The sequence below is a fragment of the Amblyomma americanum genome, unplaced genomic scaffold (genome assembly GCF_052857255.1).
Source record: "Amblyomma americanum isolate KBUSLIRL-KWMA unplaced genomic scaffold, ASM5285725v1 scaffold_332, whole genome shotgun sequence".
NCBI classification, from domain to species: Eukaryota; Metazoa; Arthropoda; class Arachnida; order Ixodida; family Ixodidae; genus Amblyomma; species Amblyomma americanum.
The window spans coordinates 9,531-27,153 of NW_027526803.1; the positions used below are offsets into that span (position 1 = coordinate 9,531).

The 17,623-nt window shown below is 45.7% G+C and overlaps 1 non-coding gene across 1 annotated transcript; it reads left to right on the forward strand.

Annotated features, from left to right (window-relative positions):
• The first annotated feature begins 12,801 nt into the window (after positions 1-12,801).
• On the forward strand, positions 12,802-12,883 carry TRNAS-CGA (transfer RNA serine (anticodon CGA)). The gene has a single exon. It is a non-coding gene; the product is annotated as a tRNA-Ser (tRNA).
• The last annotated feature ends 4,740 nt before the right edge of the window (positions 12,884-17,623 follow it).

The window sequence follows — 17,623 nt, forward strand, 5'->3', positions numbered from 1 at the left end:
TTAAACTTTGCTGTCACTGTTGCCCGCCGCCGGCTTTCAGGCCTCGTCAAGCTGTCCCCACAGCCTTTTGCCTGGAAGACCGTCAACATTGCGAAATGTTGAAAGTAAAGGTGAATTGAATTGAATTGAATTAATTACTCTGGCGAGAACCAAAAGCTTCCTTTGCATGGCTACGTTCACAAACGCCACACACGCACTGCCGAACGGATCGTCTGTAAAGCGTCGATGAAATGCCCGATGGGGCAGTGGCCGCCTTCCATGGTGGGCAGATTTTGATGACGTCAGTAGGTCACATGACCTGCCACATGACACTTGTCACGTGACTGCACTGACGCTGCCCTCTTGAAAACCGGGCGTAGTGAAGTTTTCGCTTCAAAAAGGGCATACTCTTACATGGAACGTAGCGTTTCACATGGCTGGAAGATCAGTACACGTATATAACGCGTCAGGCTATGGCCCTGCATCAGTTGTGCGACATGCATGTTAGCGCACCTCAAAATAATTAACACAATGCACGCGTCAACACGTCGACCGCATTCACGTGTTTCGCGCAAAAAACATAAACATTCAAGTGGCCCTGCAATCCTTCCAACCTGGCAACCTCGCTTCTGTCAAGAATCAAGTTCGCGACATTAGGTTCCCTTGTTAATAACATTTTACACCACCGAGATGCTCTGCCTAACACTGACTATACTCGCAGGCGGGAAAACAATGAGTGTCGAATCAAGTGACATGCTTCAGTGCGATTGGAGTGCTTTCAGTGGAGTAAAGCGCAGCCAAGAGTCAGCCTCGACTTCGTTACAGCACGGCTTGCCCCCTTTTTTAGTGGTTTCAACACTGAACAGACCAAGCGCCTTTCCGGGTACGCATATTGCATAGGCAGTAGAAAAAGAGGACGGTCACCGGGATTCGAACCCAATATCTTGCGTGAGGGAGCCAGCGCGGTCACTTTAACGGTCGACATGACAGAGCCGTCCGGCCCAAAGCACTTTTGGAGGCTGAGCTGTCATTTGAGGAGATCATTTGGAATCATGGTACGGTACGGTACGGTATGGCATGGTATGGTATGGTATATGATGTGTGTAATGGCGTAGAATGACAGAGTATGGTATGGTATGGTAGGTATGGTGTAGCATGGCAGGATATGGTATGGTATGGTATATTATGTGTGTAATGGCGTAGAATGACAGAATATGGTATGGTAGGGTAGGTATGGTGTAGCATGGCAGGATATGGTATGGTATGGTATGGTTTATGATGTGTGTAATGGCGTAGAATGACAGAATATGGTATGGTAGGGTAGGTATGATGTAGCATGGCAGGATATGGTATGGTATGGTATGGTATGGTATGGTATATGATGTATGTAATGGCGTAGAATGACAGAATATGGTATGGTTGGGTAGTATGGTGTAGCATGGCAGGATATGGTATGGTATGGTATATAATGTGTGTAATGGCGTAGAATGACAGAATATGGCATGGTAGGGCAGGTATGGTGTAGCATGGCAGGATATGGTATGGTATGGCGTAGCATTTCACGATATGGTATGGCATGGAATGGCAGGATATGGTATGGTATGGTATGGTATGGTATGGTACTGGAGGTTCAACGCCCTAAATCGGGGCACCGTATTCAAGGTCTCCAGATTAATTTCGACCGCCTGGGGTTTTGTAACACTGACATCACACTGTACACGGGTAGTTTTGCATTCCACCTTCTCTGAAACGCGGACACCGTTGCCGAGATTCGAACCCGTGGCCCTGGGCTCATCAGCTGAACGCCACGGCAACTGACCCACCACGGCTGTATCCCTTGGTTGAGAACGAAGATAGCTTTCGTATATCATGGCCCAATAAGAGCGCAGACGATATTCGAGCCAGCAAGCATAGAGCTGCCAAGTGCCCTATACAGAGGACGCCGTGACAGAGCTGGCGTCATCTCTTCTTTCTTGTGTCCCCTGAACACAAAACCGTCCTTTCAAAACCGCCCGTCGCCCTTTCTCTGTTATACTTTTTTCTTTTATTAGCCGTTGTCTTCTTCCAAGCCCTCCGTCAGTGTGTATGTGTGTGTGTAGCTTCATCCAAGAAAACAAGGTCCCTGATCTATCAGGCGACAGAGGGCGCTGTGTCTTGTGCGCACACAGTAACACGGTTATGGTCTGCAAATAACGCGAAATGGTGGAAGTGTGGCGGCGTCTGCTCAGATGCTATTCAAGGCCAAAGAAGGCACTTCTGTCTTTTCTGACAGCTTTTTCTCTCCGTTTCGGCTCTTTCTTCGACCTTCTGAGTGAAACTCATGAAGGGTATCTCTTCTTGCAGTCCCATCGCCTTTAGATCTTAATAATAATAATAATAATAATAATAATAATAATAATAATAATAATAATAATAATAATAATTGGTTTTGGGGGAAAGGAAATGGCGCAGTATCTGTCTCGTATATCGTTGGACACCTGAACCGCGCCGTAAGGGAAGGGATAAAGGAGGGAGTGAAAGAAGAAAGGAAGAAGAGGTGCCGTAGTGGAGGGCTCCGGAATAATTTCGACCACCTGGGGATCTTTAACGTGCACTGACATCGCACAGCACACGGGCGCCTTGGCGTTTTTCCTCCATAAAAACGCAGCCGCCGTGGTCATTTAGATCTTTGCTGTTTCTGTTTTCTAGGCAATCTTGAAGACTCTATTTCCTGCTATTGATCTCTTCAATGGTTCCATATTGCGCAAATGCTGGACTTGTATTCAGCTTGGCAGGATATAGCCCGTAGTTTTTTTTCTCATTGATTAAGAATGCTGTTTCTGTAGAATCGATCTCGCTTAGGTAAAAGACAGTTTGTCTTCAAAAACGGGGGTCGTACGTTCCCGTACAAACCTTGAAGAACATCGCGGGGTCGTTTGGTGAAAGGCCTAAAATTAATGTCGTCGTCTGCTTGAGTTGCCCGCAGTTGCGTATCAACGTATATATTGTTTGGCACAGCATAGCCCTGTTTGTAGAGCTATGTACGGGGCCTTTTAGCCGATGAGCTTGTTGCTTTTTTTTTATGAAGATTGCGTGTATAACTAGAGACGTCGCATTCGATTCCGAGCAATCTACGGCATTGTTTTGTCGACCAACATCAACAAGATATCAGATAACGCCCCTTTTTTTCCCGAGAACTTAGGTCCAGTGTCGTCTGCGAAACGAGGTCGTCTGCTGCAACGAAATCAGAAGTGTCCTTCGGTTTTGTCTGCTCCCGTACGCAGTCTGTATGGGTTGCATGCCCATTCCTTTATTGTCATTTTTTTATCTCTGATGCATTATGGGAAGTGTTCGCTTGCAGAGGCGGGTCTAGCAACTTGTTTGGTCTCGCGGTAGGGTGTTGTAAATAGAAAAAAAAAACTGGGGAAGTTCACGTGATATGGCACAACTTTAAGCGTTAAATGGAAAAGGGTTAATGTTTTGTAAGTGGGTTACGGCCATGCGTAAGTGGTTTTACCGGTCGCATTACCACAACTCTCCCGATCCGATATTGTAACGTGTGTATATCATGGGTTGCACTGTGGCCATGTGACCGATGATGATCGGCGTCACTGATTATGGTTTTGTTTATTTATCTTTCATGTCGATTACAAAAAAACATCTAAAATCTGCTGGGCCAATAGCCGAATCTAGTAGAGGCCCAGTGCACAGAGTCGTCATTTCACCAACAGAATATGCATAAAGCTCGGTTACGCAAGCTGAGTCAACAAAACAATGGCGGTCAACACTCAAGATTCGACATATAAAAGGTCAGCAAACATAACCCTCAATCTTCAAAAGGTAGAACCGCTTAATAGAGAACAAGAAATTGCTAGCCGTTTTCATTTCAAGTGGTACTGTATTCCATACTTTCTCGCCGTAATATTGAATTAAACGCTGTCCTTAGATGTTTCGGGTTACAGGGTAATTAAAATTAATATTGCTCGCATTTATAGTATTCCTCTTAGGCAACACAAAAACACTAATTGAAAGCGGGTAATTATCCTGTGTGATGTTATTTATTATCATTGCGATTCTCATTTCGTATACCGAAGAAATGGCAAGATCTGTAACCTGTTGAACAAAGGGGCGCTGGACTGATACCTGTTCAAGTAGGTTATCATACGCAGTGCTCTTGCATATGCAATCTTGAAGTAGATCCTGAAAAGTTTGTAAGTGATTCTTCCATTGCCTTAATAAAAACAGATAAACATAATCAAGAACGGATACTGATGGGGCGTCACATGCATCATCAAGCGCAAATAATCGGATACTTCGTTTGCTAGAAGTTGTATAAAAAGCAAGTGCTTCATCTGTATGAAACACTTGTGGGTTCGAACTCTTTTACGTACAGTCGGGGACAAAAGTCTCTGGGCCATGCGTTCCTCAAACGAATCCGAGAGCTCTGCTATCAGCCCGCGGCTGGACTCCACACTTCTGGAACAAAATTCTGCCTTTCACCGCCACAAGTATTGTCTCTCCAGCCTCTGGCTATAACAGCAGAGCTCTCGGATTCGTATGAGGAAAGCATGGTCCAGAGACGTTTGTCCCCGACTGTACGTGTTTGTGTCTTTGTCTCGTCGTTTGGCGTTGTTTCGTATAGTAGGGCGCAGTATTCCTTGTCGCAACACAAACGCTGTGACGTTTCTGTAGCAAGAATCGAAGAGTGTAGCGTAACGGCAGTCTGTGTATATTGTCGCAGAGCTTTCCCACTCCACTGACGCCGCCATGCGGTCAGAGCTGTTTTTCATGTGGCCGCTGCGAGCTTGCCCGGCTGAGTTTGGGGGTCCCGTCCTTTCTTTCGAGGCCCTTAAGTGGCGAGCAGTAGCCGGCAAATAAACACCCGGGGTGATCTCTCGGCCTCGGGAACCGCTTTGTGAGTGACATTTCTGGTGAAGGTGAAAAACAATATCAGGCCAAGCCGCTCTGTTATTGGGTCATTCTCTCTGCTCGATCGCCGAGTCGATCCGTCCACTCGATAGTGGCGTCCTTAATCATCGGATAGAGAGAGAGAGAGGGGGTGGGGGGTGTTCGTATGCCGCTCGGCATGGACCCTTAGATACATTTTCTGGCCGGAGAAAATAAGCGAACCCCAGGCAACCATTACTGCCGCCTGCGGTGCGGGTCAAGTGGGACCTTAACTGAAACCTTGCCCAGGTGGTAAGGGTTCACGCTTTGAGAGAGAACTTGACACAGCAAGGGGGAGGGGAGCGCAGAACTCGCTGTACTGAACTTTATTGCACGAACCGCGCATTATACTGGTTATTAAAGAATGGGTCTTACCGTACAACCTTACAAAAATTGTCTATAGACAGTCTATAGACTTCTTATAGACTCTATTGCCTTCCTATAGATATTTATTTTCGTCTGTTCATAGTCTATAGACTGTCTATAGACAAATGTCTACTATAAGTGTATGCTCAAAAATCTATAGATTGTCTACAGACTGTCTATGCAATTTTTATTGCCTATAGACTGTCCTCTAGGGTTTGTCTACAAAAAGTCTATAGACTTTATAGACAGAAGTGTATGGAATGTCTATAGACTGTCTAAAGAAATTTTTGTAAGGGCAGTGCAGGCCGAAATGGGGGCGCTCCGGATTTATTTCGACCACCTGTGGTTTTTAATGCGTTATCATTAAAACACCCATGTCGCAAAATATCTGTCCGTCCATCCGTCTATCTGGGACCTCAGTTCGAAGGTGGATATGTGGATAGGGAAATCCCCCTCTCCACTTTTATGGAAAATTCTTTTTGTTTCTAAAATAATATTTGTCAGTTAATTTTCTTTCATCAACAAAATGGCGTATTAAAAAAGTATTGTTCCTCAGTGCCTTCTTATGCACCAAAGGCTTCTTTAGAACCTGTGCTATTTACCTTTGCTTTAAGTACTTTAAAGACGCTTGTGCTTGAACTCCGTTATAACAACAACAACAACAACAACAACAATAATAATAATAATAATAATAATAATAATAATAATAATAATAATAATAATAATAATAATAATAATAATAATAATAATAATAATTGGTTTTGGGGGAAAGGAAATGGCGCAGTATATGTCCCGTATATCGGCGGACACCTGAACCGCGCAGTAAGGGAAGGGATAGAGGGGGAGTGAAAGAAGAAATGAAGGAAGAGGTGCCGTAGTGGAGGGCTCCGGAATAATTTCGACCACCTGGGGATCTTTAACGTGCACTGACATCGCACAGCACACGCGCGCCTTAGCGTTTTTCCTCCACAAAAACGCAGCCGCCGCGGTCGGGTTCGGAAATTTGAGTTCTGAAGAACACTTTAAGCGTTGGCCTCTTCGTAGAGGAATGTGATGACCTCATTGAACTCAGATCTTGCTCTTGTGGGCAACACTGTGTACATAACGTGAGCCGATAAGTGTGCGTAGTAGTCGAAATATGCGGTGGTACTTCAACACAAAATCGTTTTCTTGTGACCAAGATCCATGTTTACACATGAGCTACACCGGCGCCAATGGTACGGAAAACCGCGCCTGTTCACTGCATATTATTCCGAGTTTTCATTTTTAGAGTCGTGAATTTCTCTGCGCACACTTTAGAACAAAAAAGAATGTAATGAGGCATTAATGTGGATTACATACTGAAGCATTAATTTATTATATACGGCTGGGTTTTTGCTTATATATTTTTTCTTATTGCGCTGACAGTGTGGCGTTTATTGGCGCTATGTAAATCAGTGCGACTCGACCGATAAAAATCCGTTGCGACCCGAAAAAGCGAAGGGGACAGGGATTAGGGACAGTTTTCCTTACAACGCACATTAATAAGCATTGTTGCGTTACTTTTTCCTGTTTAGTTTTTTTTTTCAATGGATTGTGGAAAACAAAGAATTAAGGGTCGTGTTGTCACCCTACACCGATGTAGCGCATTATACCGCTGCCCAGTTTTACGGCCCGCAATTCGGACTTAGCACTTCATTAGATGCTCCCCGTGTTTCGCTACCAGGGGTCACAGTGAGCTCCAGTTTTATTGCTATCGCGTCGTAAAAAACCACTGTTAAAGCCAGCTAGCTTTCTTTCGGCGAACAAAATCATCGTTGACTCCTATATAGGCTATAAGCACCGTGCGCCAGCAATAATGGCGGCTAAACTGTCGCCCTTCGATCCTGCTATATTGTCGGCAATCTAGCAAGGCTTAGCGCCTCGTTTTCAATCTTTTTCTCTTTTTTTTTGCTGACACGTCTCTCCCGTCAGATCAGCGCGAAGTCTTTCGGCGGTCCACGTTTTAGTTTATCCCAGCCGGCCTCAATTCATCGAGCTAGAAAGAAGGATGATAAAAATAAAATTAAAAACTCGCACGTGTCCAGTCAGTGTCAGCGCCATCGACACGGGCAACAGACGTCACGCTTGTCACGCCTGCCAGGCCTGCAGCGCCCAATGCGGCGACGGTGTGAACGCAGAAGACAAACGTAGCAGACGAACTTCATTTCCGGCGCATTCAGAGGGGGGCAAAAATGGCTGCCACCCTCGGGTTGTGTTTGAAACTTTTTTTTAGTTATTGTTTTCTTTTCTGAGAACACGACTGCTAGGGGGCGGTCTTACGCACAAGCCTAAGACGTAACGTAAAACTAAGCTCACTCTGCGCGCTTACTTTTTTTTTTTTACGGCCCGTTTTTTACGGCGGGCGTTTGCATCCGGCCCGCAGTCTTGGGGGAAAGTTCACCCACGCGTTGGGTGATTTTCTATGAACGCAGGGACCGTGCCGAGTTTTCATTTTGTGTGTGTGTGTGTGTGATTTTCAGGCCGCTCGTTACAATCGGAGATGATTAGGAACTCGCTCAGACTGGGCCACGCCTTCTATCTCGAGTTCGACGAATAGTAAATGTGGGCGCATCCCTGAATGGTGCGGGGACGTGTCTCTGAATGCTTCGTTAAGAACGTCCGGCAACGCGTGGCACGAGGATGGTTTTAGCAGATGACAACTTTGTTCCATCAGGCTTCGTTGTATGTTGTCGTGCTTTCGTCTGCGTCATGCTCCCGTCACCAGCGTTTGCGGTCTTGCCGAAGTACCTGCACAGGTCTCTTTCCTCACTGCGATACAATGAAGCGAGAAAGATACATTGTATAACGCGAAATTACGGAAGTGTGTTCGTGGTTGTCGACGTATGCAATGTTTATCTCGTACTGCCGTCCCAACGATAAAATTAGATCTTATCTGTGTTTGTGGCTTGTGCGTAATCAGAACGTCAGGAAGGAAGGGCGGAATTGGTTGGTTTTGGGGCAAAGGAAATGGCGCAGTATCTGTCTCACTTCTCTGCCGACACCCGAACCGCGCCGTCAGGAACACATTAAAGAGGGAGTGAAAGAATAAATAGAGAAAGAGGTGCCGTAGTGGTCGTATCCAGAATAATTTCTACCACCTGGACCCGCCGCGGTGTCTCAGTGGTTAGGGCGCTCGGCTACTGAGCCGGAGTACCCGGGTTCGAACCCGACCGCGGCGGCAGCGTTTCTTTTTGACGAATTATTTATTAAGAGAGCAACAGAAACATGGGAAAGTTGCTACCTCAAACTGCAACAGGCGGGATGCTGTCGAGTAACTGAAGCGTAGTGACGTGATGTAACGTGACGTAGCGACGTTGCAGAAGCTTCGCCCACGAATTCATCGCGCCCGTCATGTATATTATGTAATGCTCAATATTATGAAACGGCACTGGTGACTTGAGACGCGGTGTTTGCGATCTCTCGATTCTATGCACTTGAAATGCAGCTCGGCAAGCCACTGTCAAAAGCAAGATTATGAGACATGCCAGGCTTATAGCGCCCAACAAGACTTCGCGGTCAAAGCTACGCTGACGAGGGTTGCACACGTTGACAATTTCTTTCGCTGCTATAAAGCGTCGGTTGCAGTCAAACACACAAGCCTGAAATGTCAATGAAGCTGAACTGCCAGCCTTGTTCATGGCAATGATCAAATTTGCGAATAAGTAGCAATGTATGAAGTGATTACAACACAGATCATTGATTCTTTTCGAGTCATCGTCCTTTTCAGTCCCCTCATCTCTCTTCCCCAGTGCAGGGTAGCGAACCCCAATACCCTTCTGGTTTACGTCCCTGAGTTCTCTCTTCCTCTTTCTTTCTCTCTCTCTCTCTCTCGTCCTTGAAGAGAAAGTATGTTAGCAATAGCCTACTGTCGTTCAGAGCAGGCGCACGTGATTAAAAAATGATGAAATTGAAAACACTTCGCAGAACACTTTTTTTTCACCATTGCCCTGCTGAATGAGAAATTATCTTCTGTGATAGCATTAGAAGCCCCATAAGGCCAAAATGTGTCGTCGGTCATAAAGTTCGCTAATTGGCTGGAGGGGATGACGTCACCAGACCGAAGCATTCCCATTAGCCGGAGTGGAGTTACGTCACCGGACCGGAGCCATCCTATTGGCTGACAGGAAGTGACGCCCCCAGACTGGACGTGACGTCACTTCCGGCAAAGGCATCAACAGCTGCTAAAGCAATCGCATTCCCAGCACAATGGAATTAGGTGTCCCTGTCAATTTTTTTTTGTCTACTGCTGCCTTCGTCTCCAGCATAATAAGCATGCGGCAACTATCTCAGGAGAACCGCGGTGGCTCAGTGCTTATGACACTCGGCTGTTTACCCCAAAAATGTGGGTTCGATCCCGGCCGCAGCGGTCGAATATCGATGGAGGCGAAATTCTGGAGAGGCGAAGTTCTACTGTGCGATGTCGGTTCAGGTTAAAGAATTCCAGGTGGTCTAAATTTCCGGAGCCCTTCACTACGGCGTCCCTCATGGCCTGAGTCGCTTTGGGACGTTAAACCCGCATAAACCTTAAACCATAAAACCTATATCAGCCTTCAACCTCTGTGAAAGTAAATTCCACAGGTGGAGCACAGCGCTAAAGACAACTTCACATTCTTTGTAGTGAGAAATTGTGTGCCTCGTTGCATTCGGCACGGCGGTTTCTGCGGTGCATAAGACACAAGGGCATAAAGCGGCACGTTGCTATCGCAATTTTACAATTTAGCTCCACCTCCTTCATGTGTTGCCAGAGAGGTCCTACTAGAAATCACGCAAGCGTTGCTGTCGCTCTCTTGGACCTTCAGCGACTCGACGCCTTCTAAGAACACAGGTAAAGAAATCTCTCATCGGGGAAGCCACACAACAGGTCACACGTTGTTCACTTTTGCACTTGATTTGATAATGATAATGATGATGATGATAATGATGATGATAATAATGATTATGAATTTTTATGGTGCAAGGGCATCTATGGCCAAAGAGCGCCATGACACAAGGCATTTTCTTTTTCTCGAGGTGGGGTTAAAGACCCATTCTACCCCCCCCCCCCCACACACACACACATAGAGCTCTAAATGAATAAGCAAATCACTTCACCGTGACACAACTGCGCATAGCTGTTGGGTTTATTACACGCTCCTGACGTGGTTTAAAGCAGGCATAACAATTTGTGTAAAGGCCCAAATGGAAGCAGTGGTCGACGCAAGACCAGTAGTTCGGCGGTGCTGTGCGCTCATATTAAAAAGAAAACTGACTACTTTCATCCTTCCATCATTGTGCAATGATGGAAGGATGAAAGTAGTCAGTTTTTTCACACGAGTCACTCACCAGACATGTGACTCGTGTGTACGTCGCTACAACACGTTACCGTCCGGGGAGCAGAGTTTACTTTAGGCTTCACAGATTTGTTCGCGGATTAACTCAGGGTAGCGCTGGTTAAGGACAAGGGTTGTCGGTTAATCTTAACTTGTGTCCGATGCGGCTCGAAAACGACGCAGCAAATTCCCCTCACAGGGAGCCCTCTAAACAATGGCGCCGTCCTACTGTCATCATGTCGTCGTCAAGCGACTCACACCTGGCCACAGCAGATGCGAGGCACCTGCTCGCCGCATATGAAATATCATCATCATCGTCATCATCAGTCTGACTAAGCCCACTGCAGGACAAAGGCGTCTCAAATTTCTCTCCAATTAACCATGTGCTTTGCCAGCTGCGGCCACCCTATCCCCTCAAACTTCTTAATCTCATCCCCCAATCTAACTTACCGCAGTCTCCTGCTACGCTTGCCTTCCCTTGGAATCCACTTCGTTACCCTTAAGGACCAGCGGTAGTCTTGCCTCCGCATTACATGCCCTGCCCAAGCCCATTTCTTTCTCTTAATTTCAACTAGGATGTCATTAACCCGTGTTTGTTCCCTCACCCACTCTGCCCGCTTCCGATCTCTTAACGTTACACCTATCATTTTTCTTTCCATGGCTCGCTGCGTGGTCCTTAACCTAAGGTGAACGCTTTTCGTTAGCCTCCATGTTTCTGCCCCGTAGGTGAATACCGGCAAGATGCAGCTGTTGTACACTTTTCTCTTGAGGGATACTGATAAACTGCCATTCATGATCTGATAAAACCTGCCAAATGTGCTCCACGCCATTCTTATTCTTCTAGCTATTTCGCTCTCGCGATTCGAATCAGCGGTAACTACCTGCCCTAAGTATTCCCTTACCACTTCCAGCGCCTCGAACCACACAATCCGTCCACCGGATTCTCAGATAAGATGTCTCGATGACAAACTGCATATCGATGTGTCGAGCTGGCCCTTACGAACTGTGTTTTGAGCCCTTAGCGACAAATTGACGTTGGCATATTAAGAGCCCGTGTAGCAGAAAAGCTGGCGTCGTCGTCGGCGCCTACTAATACTTCGGAATTGTGCTATTTTGTGTTGTAATAACGCACCAAGCAGTGTTTTACCCCTTGTTTACTGTGATATACTTTGATATTGTAACCCCCTTGCACAATGCCTTTCGGGGCCAGTAAGGTTCAATAAATAAATAAATAAATAAATCTTTTATAAGCGACTGTTGTCGGTGTGAGGAAAAAATACCGAGAAGCAACCTTGGTGGCAGATGGGCACTTAGGTCACGTGACGTTGTGGTGTCACCGGATTGTGCCCACAGTGGTAGGTGGCAGTTAAATTATTGACTGGTTAAATCGAGTTAAATAATGAATAATGATTGAGTTAAATTAATTGCGTCCGCTATGCCGTGAGCGTCGTTTTGCTCTGGCTATATTTGGACGTGCGTCAAAACCGTGCGTGCGTTCGCTGGAGCTGGCGGTAGTGCTCTATCGCACCCGGTCGGTTCATGTTCGGGAAACAGGAAAATTGCCGATCTTCCACGCCAGCACATCCTGATTTACAGGCAGTCAATTTCGGTCAAGGTCATTCCAAGGGCGAATTTCGGGCGTCCTAACCATATCTGGGACATGCCCCATGTGCCATACCATGTGTTGCCAATCTTACCCTGCAGGGCCATCCCCCAGTTGGGCTTTGCTTGCTGCTTTCCCACGTCGTTAGATCGGCGAAGGTCATTCATGGTCGAATTTCGGGTGGTCCTAGCCATGTTTGGTCCATTGCCATGGGCCATACATGTTTTGTCATCATTACCCTGCCATCCCCAAGTTGAGCTTTGCTTGCTGTCTCACACGTCTATATATCGACCAAGGTCACTCCAAGGTCGAATTTTGTGTGGTCCTAGCCTTGTTTGGGACATGGCTCATGTGTCATACCATGGGTTACCATCCTTGCCCTGCAGGGCCATCCCAAAAATTGAGTTTTGCCTGGTCCATTGATATGCACACACATTGCCTTACTGAGTACGGCTGAGGCTTCATTTTCTTCGCGTGAGGCATCGTCGAAATCGCTGGCAGTGGGCTAGAAATGCTCTCGCACTAGACACTGTGCCCATACCCTTTTGAAGAGGTCACATTTTTGACAAGCTTTTTTGAAAGCAACAATCCCGTCCCGCAGTCGTGGCCGAGTGGTTAAGGCGATGGACTCGAAATCCATTGGGGTTTCCCCGCACAGGTTCGAATCCTGTCGACTGCGTATTCTTTTTTTTGCTTGAACTCTGCAAAACTGTGAATGAATTTTATTTATCAAGGTCACGTCCAGAGCTGCCTTCCGCGATCAACCATTAATTTAACTGCCACCTGCCAGGATGATTAGTTTGCTCACAACCCTATGGGTAGGTTGTGAAGACTGCACAAGTCACGTGACCTTGCTTGCCCACCTAGGTTCCTTCTGCGGGCCTAGCCGCCTGAGCCACTTTACTTATCGCTCACAACGCCGACAACACAGACACTGGATTTTCTGCGCGAGGAGTTATACATATACATACATTTATACATGTACGCACTTATATGTATACATATTTATGCGTATTTATTGCCGAGAAAATTGGATATAAAAATCTTCTCGCCAGACGATTGAAACTTGTGACGTCCATACTGAAAATGGCTCCGTGATCCCCGTTTTGAAGTGAGTGGCGGTAAAGCCTAGCCTCTGGGATCAGGGCACAGGAATCGGTGTCGTCGCATGAAATTTACTTCCGAAATCGACCGGTGATGGCGGCACATGTATTTTGTTTTGTGGCCTTTACTAGCTTATTAAGGCTTCGTTTTTATTGAGTCTGTTTGTGATTCGGAAGCGTTAACCTGTTGATACAAGCCAACTTCAGTCTTTCCTCAGTGTCGCTTTACTGTTTTATTACCTTTACTAGCTTATGAAGGCTCCGTTTTAAGTCACAACAGCCCCTATGTCATAAGAAGGCACTAATTTATCTCTACAGACAAACTTCAATTTGCCCTTAGTGTCTCAAAAAAAAAGCGGAGCTTTTTTGTGAGACAAATGGAAGTGTGGTGAATTGGAAAAAGGGCTTGGGGCTTTGGTGCGGTGAATTGCCGAAGACCCTGAAGCTCTTAGCCAGCATAATGCGGACCACTACAATCCCCGTCTACCCATAAGTGTCCCTTGAATTTTGGTGAGAGAGTATTACAAAAATTTCTTTAGACAGTCTATAGACTTTCCGTAGACATGTATTTAAAGTCAATAGACTCTCTACAGACAAATCCTAGAGAACAGTCTATAGGCAATACAAATCATATAGACAGTCTATAGACAATCAATAGATTTATGGCCATACGCTTTTACTGGACTTTTGTCTATAGACAGTCTATACACTATTACTAGACAAAAGGAAATATATATAGGAAGGCAATAGAGTCTACAAAAAAGTCTATAGAGTGTCCATGGACCATTATTAAGGGTAGGCACCACTGGCGGAGTAAAGTGGCTCATTTGCTCTTGTAATCTCGATAATGAATAAATATGACAACTATTAGGCGTGCTGCAGTTCCTTTTTTTTCACTCCCTCGAGAGCGGCAAGGCAGTGGAAATTTCTCCACTGGCCTGCGACGGGTTCCTTGGCATTTACCATTAGTTCGTCAGCAAGTTACAGCCAATATGTTCTTTTCTTTTTTGCCAGTGCCTCTTTTTTAGTTCGGAAGGGGCAAAATATTGCTTAAGTTTGCTGTCACACCAGATTGCACTGAATCAACTGTTCGTGGATACTTGAGAGAAGATTGCATTCTTGCCTCATTCCGTACCGATGCTCTTCGGTGATGTCCTTTCTCGAGGGGCTCTTAAAAGCGTCTACATATCAAATGTAGGTCAGTTGCCCCCCCCCCCCCCTCCTCCCCATTCCCACACACACAGAATTATATGGGACCATGTAGAGGATAAATAAATGTCTGTTTCTTTTCAAGCTACAACAAGTAGCTGTTCGTTGGCCTGTCCCGCAAAAGCGGTTTTAAAAAGTAAGCACTTACACGTCACGTGGGAAATTCAGTGCCTTTTTTAAATTTCTTGTTCAGAAAAGACGAAAGACTGGAAACATGTTTTTTTTTCTCGAATTCTGGTACACGGAGCTTTCTTCTTCTTTTTTTTTTGGGGGGGGGGGGGGCGTTCTTGCAGGTTAATTAAAAATATTTGCCGTTATTTCCGGTATAGAGTTGGCACCCGGAGTACGGTTCGCAAAGCTCTAATTTGACTGAATTTTTTTTTTACTAGATTGACCACATCCCGGCATCTCGCGTATAAAAAATACATGTGTACGCACAGCGCAAATATGAAGAACTAACTTTTTATAATAAACATTGAGGATGCCATAACATGTTCGGAGATTCGAAAAAAAAATACTGGACAGTACACATTTACAGACAGTTAGCTCAGAGAAAAATTTCACTTTTAATCACATATAGTCCGCGGACTGTACACCGAAAATTGCGGTAGTATTTTACGGTCTGACCTTAGGACACCGAAACCCCGTGTTCCGATTGAAGACTATGTGAAACACGATTTTTAAATGGTTGTGCTATATTGGATGGCGATGCTTTTCCCAGATATTTTAGGCAGTAAATTACAATTGCCCGAAAGCTAAAGCGAACAGGACAAGGACCCTGAATTTATGGTTTTTACAACGACAACTATTAAATAGGATTTTCTTTTTTCTCTTCGTAAGGATTAAATTACAACAGGTGTGGATATAATGAAACCGAGAACAATTCAGCTCAGCTGGCCTGGTTTCTTGCATCTAATTTCCAAAAGGCAGCCGAGGGATGTTAACTTCCCTAAGTCAGTCGTTGTGGAAATGACTGATTGATTATACTTAAGAAGGTCACATTTCCGGAAATATTCCCAGATAACTCACTAGTCGATGCGCACTGTGTTTTGTTCTGCAAAATAAAGGCAATCAAGAAAAGAACCAGTCGCGGCCAGCTGGTGAAAAGGCTACTATGGTCTCGAAATCCGCTGTGGTCTCCTCGCACAGGTTCGGATGCTGCCGGCTGTGCAGAATATTGTCACGTAGTGGTGACGGCAGTCGAAGCAGCGATGAAGACGTACAAAAGGGTCTTCTAAATGAACTGTTTATTGGGGCTGTCTTGCACCCAAAACGGACTGAATCACTCGGCGGCGGCGAAGCGACAAGCGTGCTCGGCGGTCGTCGAACAGAATGCCCGCCGCTGTCGGCCGTGCTCAATTTAAAGCTGATAGCGAACTTTAGAGATAAAGCGTGCAAAGTTACTAGAACATTCCGGAACAACGTAGAATCAGCGCTTCCAGGCTGCGATCAATGGAGATAAATCTAGTCGCGTCTTGCGTCGCAAACAAAGCGATAAAGTTGTGTGGCGGCAGATTTGAAGAATGAACAAACACTGCAAATGCTCGCGGCAATATTTTCTCTTTATTTTTTTGCCTGTACGTTGCAGCGAATATGAAAATGTTTCTTTTTTCCACAGCACGGAGGCAGTATTGTCGTGCGCTCAATACACAAAGTACGGAGGTCAAATGGGTTTAGGCAAGCACGGCAACGCTAGCGACAACAACGCGTTAGCGTACTGGCTGGACGACTGTGCCAAAGCTCTCTATAGCCGAGTTTACATGAATGCGACAGAAGTCGACTCCAGCCGCCTTTTTGAGGGAAAGAGCAGGTTTTGAGAAGGAAAGCCATGACGTGTCTTCTATTCTTTCCCTCGAAGTGGGCTGGAGTCGACTTGTAAACGCGGCTTATCACTGCAGCCTCTTCAGCCGATACCGTCTGAACACTGCAGCTTTTATTGCGAAATGTATACCCTTAAACCGAATAATTGGACATACGGAAGAGTTCTTTATTGAAGCGAAAAGCTTCACTACGCTAGGTAAAGCAGTCGTCGCGTAGGCCGGAGAATGACCTTGAACGACCTTCAGCCCACCGACGTTAGCCGTGTATGACCATATGTGGCACAGTGGTGGTTTCGAACCCTTGACACATCAACTTTAGTGGACCTTTGACATTGGATGACCTTCGGGTTGACGTTTGACCTTAAGAGCATCCGATGGGGTGATGTGGAGCCACGTGATGACATCCAATGGGGATGTCGTATGACCATGCGATACCACGTCATAACCACGTGGTCGTGTGGGTACATGTAGAACGGTTGTGGCGAGCGTGTAGCGGAGCTGCCATGGGCGAGCATCAGACACTTAGCAAGCGTGCTTGCTTTTCGCTGAATTCCTGGTTTATCCAAGTTAAGCCGCTGCCAATTTTTTTCAAATCTTTCATTTTCCAAAAGAAAATGAGCTTTAGGTATTTTTTGTTTGTTTGCATGTTTGTTATACCTCAAGGGTCCCAACACGGGACACATGTAGGGTGGGGATAACAGTGATAAAAAGAAACAAATGATCCATGTAAAATTCTTGTCCAGGGCAAAATTTTTAATCTTTTTTCAAGAAAAAAAAAACTTGTGAGCTTTGCTTGGTTCATTCCCGTGCACACCCATTCTTTTACTGAGTCCACCTGAGGCTTCTTGTTCTTCGCGTGAGGCATCGTCGAAATCGCTGGCGGTAGGCTAGATATGCTTTCGCACTATAGTAGGATACAACTTAAAAAAAAAAACAGCAGTTGTTAACACTGGGCCACGGTCCGCGGCGTACTGTATTACTCCGCTAGCAAGTCACAAAAGTGAACGAAATCAGCTTTTTAATATTTGACTTTATTAATCAAACCAGGTATCAAAATTCTAGAGCTTATAACTTTTTTCTCATGGTTAGCTTCTTGTTAAGGTGAAAAGAGAAGTTTTAACAACGGCCTACATTTTTGTCATGGAGGAATTCTGTGCGCCGGTCCTGAATGTGGGCGGAGCTTCACTGCAGACATAAGTTGTATCCGACATTAGAAACTGTGCCCGCGTGCACCTTTAAGGAGTTCACATTTTTGGCAAGCTCCATTCGGAACCACGAACCCGTCCC